The sequence below is a fragment of the Humulus lupulus genome, chromosome 1, assembly GCF_963169125.1.
Source record: "Humulus lupulus chromosome 1, drHumLupu1.1, whole genome shotgun sequence".
Taxonomy (NCBI): Eukaryota; Viridiplantae; Streptophyta; class Magnoliopsida; order Rosales; family Cannabaceae; genus Humulus; species Humulus lupulus.
The window spans coordinates 98233913-98241270 of record NC_084793.1 but is presented as its reverse complement, the minus strand read 5'-3'; the positions used below and the strand labels follow the sequence as shown (position 1 = coordinate 98241270).

At 34.6% G+C, this 7358-nt stretch overlaps 1 long non-coding RNA gene across 1 annotated transcript; it reads left to right on the top strand.

The window, feature by feature from the left end:
- Positions 1 to 1620: 1620 nt before the first annotated feature.
- Positions 1621 to 4982, top strand: LOC133814851 (uncharacterized). Its single transcript, XR_009884806.1, has 3 exons — positions 1621 to 1915; positions 1998 to 2076; positions 4743 to 4982. It is a non-coding gene; the product is annotated as an uncharacterized LOC133814851 (long non-coding RNA).
- The last annotated feature ends 2376 nt before the right edge of the window (positions 4983 to 7358 follow it).

Genomic DNA, 7358 nt, shown 5'->3' with positions numbered 1-7358 from the left:
TAAAATTTAATTTACTTTGACATTTAAGTTCAATAAAACAATAGTTTTGATCTTAAACTAAAAAACAATAATTCAAATAATTAAACTACAACATTTTACAATAAAATAACTATAAAAACACACAAAAATCTATAAAATTAAAATAAACCTATTAAATTTAAAATTACTTAAAATCTTAACAAATCAATTAAAAACTCAAGAACTAAGCAACAATTAGTATATAAAATGTGATAAAATAACTCTATTTTGTAGAGTTATCACACCCACAAACTTAATATTTTACTAGTCCTCAAGCAAAAGAAAATTAAGACACATTTTTATTGGTGATATAAAAAGTATTTTCTCAAAAATTGCACAATGAAAATAATTCTAAAAAATTACTATGAATAAAAGTTAAGCTTACAGAATTAATTAACTTGTCAATTTTGCTTTTTTTAAAAAAAAATATTTATAAAAATTATTTTTTACATCAACTTATAGGAAATAAAAGTGTTCTCGTTATGAAAAATGTAATTTTTGTTATAAGAAAAATTGACCCAATAGTTAAAAATAAAGCTTAAAAAATGTATTCATATTTGTAAGAGAACTAGACTCAAACACAATCAAGATTTTTATCATTGAAAATGAAAAATATGCAACGACCCAAAATCACTAATATGACTTAAGGGCCTTGATTAGTGTGCCTGGAGGGCATAACTGGTTTATGTGTGAGTTTATTAGTTTAATGCGTGAATATATAATAAGCATGCTTGTATGGTTACATGAATGTAAATGTGATTATATGCTATAATTGTGAGAACCACATTATTATGTGGGTAAATCTGCAGCATGCGAGTTGAGGCGATCCTAAGGAGCTAGTTAGTGGGAAAGTCACAACGGGGGCTTAATACTTGACTTTGGGCAAGTCAAGGGGTATTTCAGGTATTAGGTGGTTATTTAGGTTATCGGGTTATTGAAATAAATAATTGGAGATATATTTGAGGTTAGGAAGCTTAGGTGGGAATACTAGAGAATTTTACCATTTTACTCTCGGGGACGTTTTGTAACGTCCTACGTTTTCGGGTACCTTTAAACGACTCGGGTCGGGATTTTTCCCCCGGGTTAAGAATATTATTTTAAATAATATTATATTTTGTTTGTAAGTATTCCATGAGTTATTGCTAGCCAAAATATGAATTTTGTGATTTTAAAAGTCAAGATAAGACTTTCGGTCCTGGACCGACACAAAAACCCTGATCGGGTAAAAAATCTCGGAAAATAAAATGAAAAATCATGGCAATTATATTTTGGGGATAAAATACATTCATCAAAGTTAAAGTTTGGTCAAAAATAATAAACCTAAAAGAAAATGGAAATTTTAGGGCATTTTGTGTTAAATGCCTAATTTTACCGAAATAAGTAATTTTATTCCATGAATGGACCTTAAGTTAAATTTTATTATGTGATTAATTAAATTAAATGTGAGAGACATTTAATTTAATTAATTAATGTTAAGTTTGGTGATTAAAACTTAATAAAAGTGAAAAAGGTGTCAAAAGCCAATTTGGACTTTTCTTCTTATGAAACCTTTATTAACCTTTATTAAAAATAAAAATAAAAATAAATGATCATATATGGCAAAGGGTTGGCCGGCCATGTGGTGTTTAGGTGGTGTGAACCCAACTTAATAAAGATAAAATCTCATTTTAACTAAGTCAAGTCAAGTGGGCAAGTGGGAGGAAAACACTTGAGTGTTTTTGAGATAAATTAGATAGTATATAACTCTTCCATCCCTCCCCAACCGACCACACCACCCTCTCTCATTCACTCATCTGATTTTTTAAGACCTTTCAAAGTGTTCTCTCCATTTTTCAAGCCCAAGAACACCAAGGAAACTTTGAGGCTAAGTCTTGGTCTAGGAAGTATTTTCCCTAAGGTAAACTTTCACTAATCTAGGTTTTTGTAAAGTTTTAAGCATAGAGTTTCAAATAGCTAATTGACTATGTTGTTGGGGGAAGTTTGTTAGGGTTTTTGAAAGGTTTTGAAGGAGTCAAAGCTTATAGGAAGGTCCAAACCTTAAGCAAGAACACCAAAGAGGTAAAAAGTTTACTTTTGATGAGTTTGTTGTAGGGTTTTTAGTTCTAAGTATTATTTTGTATATCTAATGCTTAGAGTTTCTTGTTGATGATGTAATAAGGTTATGGTAGTTGTTTAATAATTTTTATGATGCATGTGTATTGATTTTTGAAAATGGGAACCAAAACCCCCAAGGGTTTTGTAGGATACCCTACAACAAAACATGTTTTAAGCTGTGACTTCCAATGGGTCAAGCAGCCACTGTATATTGTTTTTGTAAAATTAAATTGTACTGTGATGTTGTTGAGATTGAGTACATAAAATTGAGCTTTTGAAACACTAAAAAATGTTTAGAAATGAGTAAGTTATGATATTTCAAAGTTTAGGTAAAAAACTGTTTTTTTGTATTCTTATTTTCGGAACCAAATTTGAACAGCCACTGTATAGGGCAAATGAACCCAGTTTTTTCTAAAATTTTGTGGACATATTGCTGGCATAACCTATTAGTCCACTGTAAAATTTGGTAAGAAAATATTAAACGGTTTGAAAGTTATTAACTGTCAAAGTTTGGAAAAAAATAAGGACTTGAAAATGAGGTCATTTTTACCTCATTGTTGGAAAATGATTTCACCAATCAAAAATGCTCATTTTGACCTAAGATTTTACAAAGACCTAAATGGCATAACAAAAATGGAATTGGGAAATTTTGGAAACAATTGGGTAAGTAAATTTCAAGTTATGAACTAACGAAGTATGTAGTTAAAAATGTGAAAATTAGGTTTTTCACACTTAGTGTAAAAATGAGATTTTGGAACATAAGGTAAAAAGTAAAATTTTGCTTATTTCAAGATATAAATTGGTAAGTCTTGAAATCATATTTTCACTAAAATTATCCCTTTGAGTTTAAATGAATTATTTTTATTAAAGAGTTTTTATTCTTTCTAAAAATAAGAGATTTAATTTATTAATAGTTAATAAATTAAAAGAGGGTTTAAAACCCTATATTTTGAGAAAATAATTAAATAAATTATTTTCCTAGTAAGTAAAATTGATTAATTGCTTTTGGAAAATTAATTAGTCAAGATGAGAAATTTATAACGGTTTTCCTAATTAAGACAAATTAGGCAATTTTCTTAAAACGATTTTTAGATATTAAAACCTTAAGAAAAATAAAAGGAAAATTTAAAGAGTTTATTTTCTTTAAAAATAATTAAGGAATTTATTTGTATTTTCTGGATATAATACCGGCTAAAATCTTACATATTTTAACCGACTAGTCGAAAGTGCGGGTTAATGGCGATACCTTGAAAGAATAAGATTTTTAGCGGATTGTGGGAAATACCATTGTGATACCCGAGCCTAGGTATCGAGACCTTAGGATAGGTCTCCCCGAGACTTAGGGTTTAGTCTCGAATATTTTGTATAACTTTCCTTAATAGGTGTAAAACCAAATAAGGATTATAAATCCTTACAAATGACTTTTATTAAAATGACCAAACTGCCCAAAATAATAATAATAATGAATTATTAGTGCCATAATTAATCCGAGTATACTGTATGGATAACTACAGTATTGGCTAAGCGTAACTCGACTGAACGTTGGAGGGTGAAAACTTGCTGAGCGCTAAGGACTCCAAGTAAGTCAACTTATATTGTATGGCTCCAACATGAAATGATTATTGTCTTGTATGTTAGTATAGGGATACATGCACATATATAGGCTGTCATAGAAAGTTGCTTAGAGACGTTAGTCTAGTGAGTGCTGATTTAGAAAATATGAACGGTAGAAGTCCGTCATATCCTAGACGGTTGATCCCCGTCACACTGCTTGATTTTATTTATGTCCGGTTCATTACCGCGATGAGTGGCCATGAGATGAGGATAAGCTGGTTAAACCTAGGGGCGCCAAGATAAATGGGACCTAGGGGCCCTCATGCTTACTTAATCATTGGACGGTTAGAATCCGAGCAAGTGCTCTGATAAGTTATTCCCGGATAGCAGCCGTGAATATTGGCCATTCCGTGAGAGTGCCTAGAGATACTAGGGGTTGCCAAGATAGAGTGAGGTTGAACACCCTAGGGGCAGCTGCTCACTAGCACCACTGATTAACATAGAAGTCTCCGTAAAACCGTGTAAATTGGATTACGCTCTTGGATAAGTAGCGATGCCCTAGGTAACACGATAGTTACCCTTGATGAGAATATTTATTGGCTAGATCTTAGTGTGGAGACTCGGTTCTCTTTTATAGATTAGCAATTATGTTGGAGGGCGCGTTACGTCTGAATTGTTGGAAATTGTCGAGCGTTGGTCTCGAATTATATGGTGATATAATATATCTGCTTGCTCTGGGATTTTCTGAGTGCAGGGATATAATTGTTGATAAGATATAGTTGTGATATAATATATCTGCTTGCTCTGGGATTTTCTGAGTGCAGGGATATATTTGTTGATAAGATATAGTTGTGATATAATATATCTGCTTGTTCTGGGATTTTCTGAGTGCAGGATTTTTATCTAGATATGAATTAATTTATCCTTGGTTATCAGGCATGACCATAAGTTTGCCAGGACGCTTTAGCGTTCTTAAAATTGATTGTGTAGGGTCCGGAACCCTAATTCTCTACATGCTTTGTTTGAAAGTTGATCTTACTAAGCGTTTTCGCTTACCTAGTTGTTTCATGTTGTAGGTAAGAGCAAGGGCAAGGCAGAGCAGTGAGCGCTGGAGTCTTCCTTGCAAATGTACATGTGGACCGACCTTTTGGGAAGCCTTTTTATTTTTGGAAATGTTGTGTAATTTTCCTAAACTAGGCTCACTCTAATCTTTATAAAACATGTTTGTAACTAAATGTTAAGTATGGCCATACGACTTTTTAAAAAGTTTTTTTTTATGGGTTTTTGAGACATTTTGTTAAATGAAAACATTTATATTTCCGCATTATCGAGTCTTGAAAATCCGGGTCGTTACACGTTTCTGGCACCCCAAGCCTCGGGATTAACCTAATTACATAGACTAAGTGAAAACTCAGAACTCAGTGGAAACATAAAGAACCAACCTTTTCTTCTCTCAAGAGAAACCACTAGAACATAAGGAATTTAGCTGGGAATTCAGTGATTTGAGTTGAGGATTTGGAGGATTAACATAGTGGAAGATAGTGAATCTAACTAGAAACTAAGGTAAGCACTAAATTACAGTTTTTGATCAGTTGATTATGAAGTTTTGGGACTGAATTCTAAGAGTTCTTAGGTTCTTAACTTCAAGGTTAAATTAAGGCAGCAAGCTTGGGAATTAGCTCAGAATTTGCTTATAGGAGTGGTTCTACAGTGAAGGTAAGCTCGAATTTATGATTTACTATTTGAATTCTAGTGTTTTCTTGATTGATTTTAGAATTCTTGAGTGTGTGGGTTTCAGAAATAAAAGTGGTGTTTTGATGAGTTTTTAGATTAGGTTTGTGTTGGCTTAAGCTTCTGAAATCATGCATGAATGTTTGTGATAGTTGTGGTATATAATTGGGATGGTTTTGGATGGTTTTGAGTGAGATTTGAGAGTTAAAAATGGAGGTTTTTCTGGGTTCGAAGGGGTCGGGCCGCGGCATAGTTCTTGGTGAGGCGCGACCCTCTGAAGCTGATGGGTGTTGGAGATGGAGGGCGCGCCGTGGTATGGTCTATGTAGGGTCGCAGCCCATGTCAGGTTCTGAGCCTAGATGGGCTCTGTTTGGGGGCTATGCCGCGGTATAGGAGGCTTGAGCCGCAACCCATAAGGGAATTTGGGTTTTGGGGATTTTAAGCATGAGAATTTAACCTAGGGTGCTCGGGATCAAATTTACTACCGTGTTTGGTGGAATTCTATGTTCCGGAGACTAGAACCTTATCTAGAAGCCCGTTTACAATTATTAATGGTATCCCTTATCTTGGTTGTGACTAGGTATAAGCTAGGCGCTCGGGAAACAGATCGTGCTCAAGAGGCATCTCGCGTAACCAGTACACTTGGAAATTAAAGGTAAGAAAATTGCACCCGATTGTGGATTCATAATGGGACTAAGGGTTCCCTGTTTTGTATGCTTTATGAAGGATGGTATTATGCCATATAAATAGTAAAAAAATGGCCTAAGAGTGCCGATGTTTACATTAGTGCATAGGGCGCGGCTCGGCCACTGGTAGCTGAGGTCAACTTATTATGAACTTAGCATAGTTTAAGTAGGCCGGAGTCAGTGGGGGTAAACAGAGGGTGAGACCTAAGGTGTCGACCCTGATTATTATGTGATTTGATTGCTGTTATTGATTGGTGGATTTGTTGTGCTGAATAGCTGAGTGTTGATTGTTTGAATCTTTGGTTGTATCTACATGCTATGTGATTAATGGAGTTTGTTCAGTGTATGGACATGCTTAAAGGGTTTATTCAATTGTTATCATTGTTTGTTATATAATGTTATGTTTTCTTGCTGGGCCTTGGCTCAAGGGTGCTTCGTGGTGCAGGTAAAGGCAAGGGCAAGCTTGATCAGCCCTGATTCAAAGAGCTCTGAGAGCAGAATGTACATGATTAGCTGCTCAGCTGCCACGGTTGAGGGGGAGACAGGAACAGGAGAACCATAAATGTCTGTTTTTCCCTTAGAGTGGCTAGTGGTTGTTTGAACTCTGGAAATTTTGTAAACTGACTTTTAAATGCTGTTCCTTTTTGGGATCCCATGTGTAAAAATGTTTAGTTATATGAAATGTATCTTTTGAGACCAAAATCTTTTAACCCTAGCACATTAATGGTTTCAGTGACATGTTTTTAACTAGAGGACTTGACAAGCAAGTCCTGCACCTTTATAAGTACACAGTGTAGCGGTCTTGGCTATCCAGGGAATTACAACTTGGTATCAAAGCGTCCTAGGTTTAAGGGTTCCTGAAGACCGGCTGGACATGTACATTCGCTGCTAGAGAAAAGCTCGATTCAGGGTTTGGTAATGTGTATATGTTCTTGTATACTTGTATGCCTGGAATGAGTTATGAATGTTGTTATTTATTGGATTAATAGGAAGCATGAGATACTAATAGGACCTGGCCCTTGACTGCTGTGTGATAATATTGAGGCCTGCTTATTAGCATTGTTGTGCATGTGAATGAATATCTGAATGATTAGCTGCATATTATGTATGGATGGATGTCTATATCTTAACTGTAGTGTGGTAATGTTGGGGCATGCTTATTAGCAATGCCGGTGCATGTGGATAAATGCCTATATCTTGATTGTTTGTGATTGGTTATGTTCCTTTGGTGGATTTTGGAGAAGCTTTTACCCTGTCATCATGGTCTGATTGCCG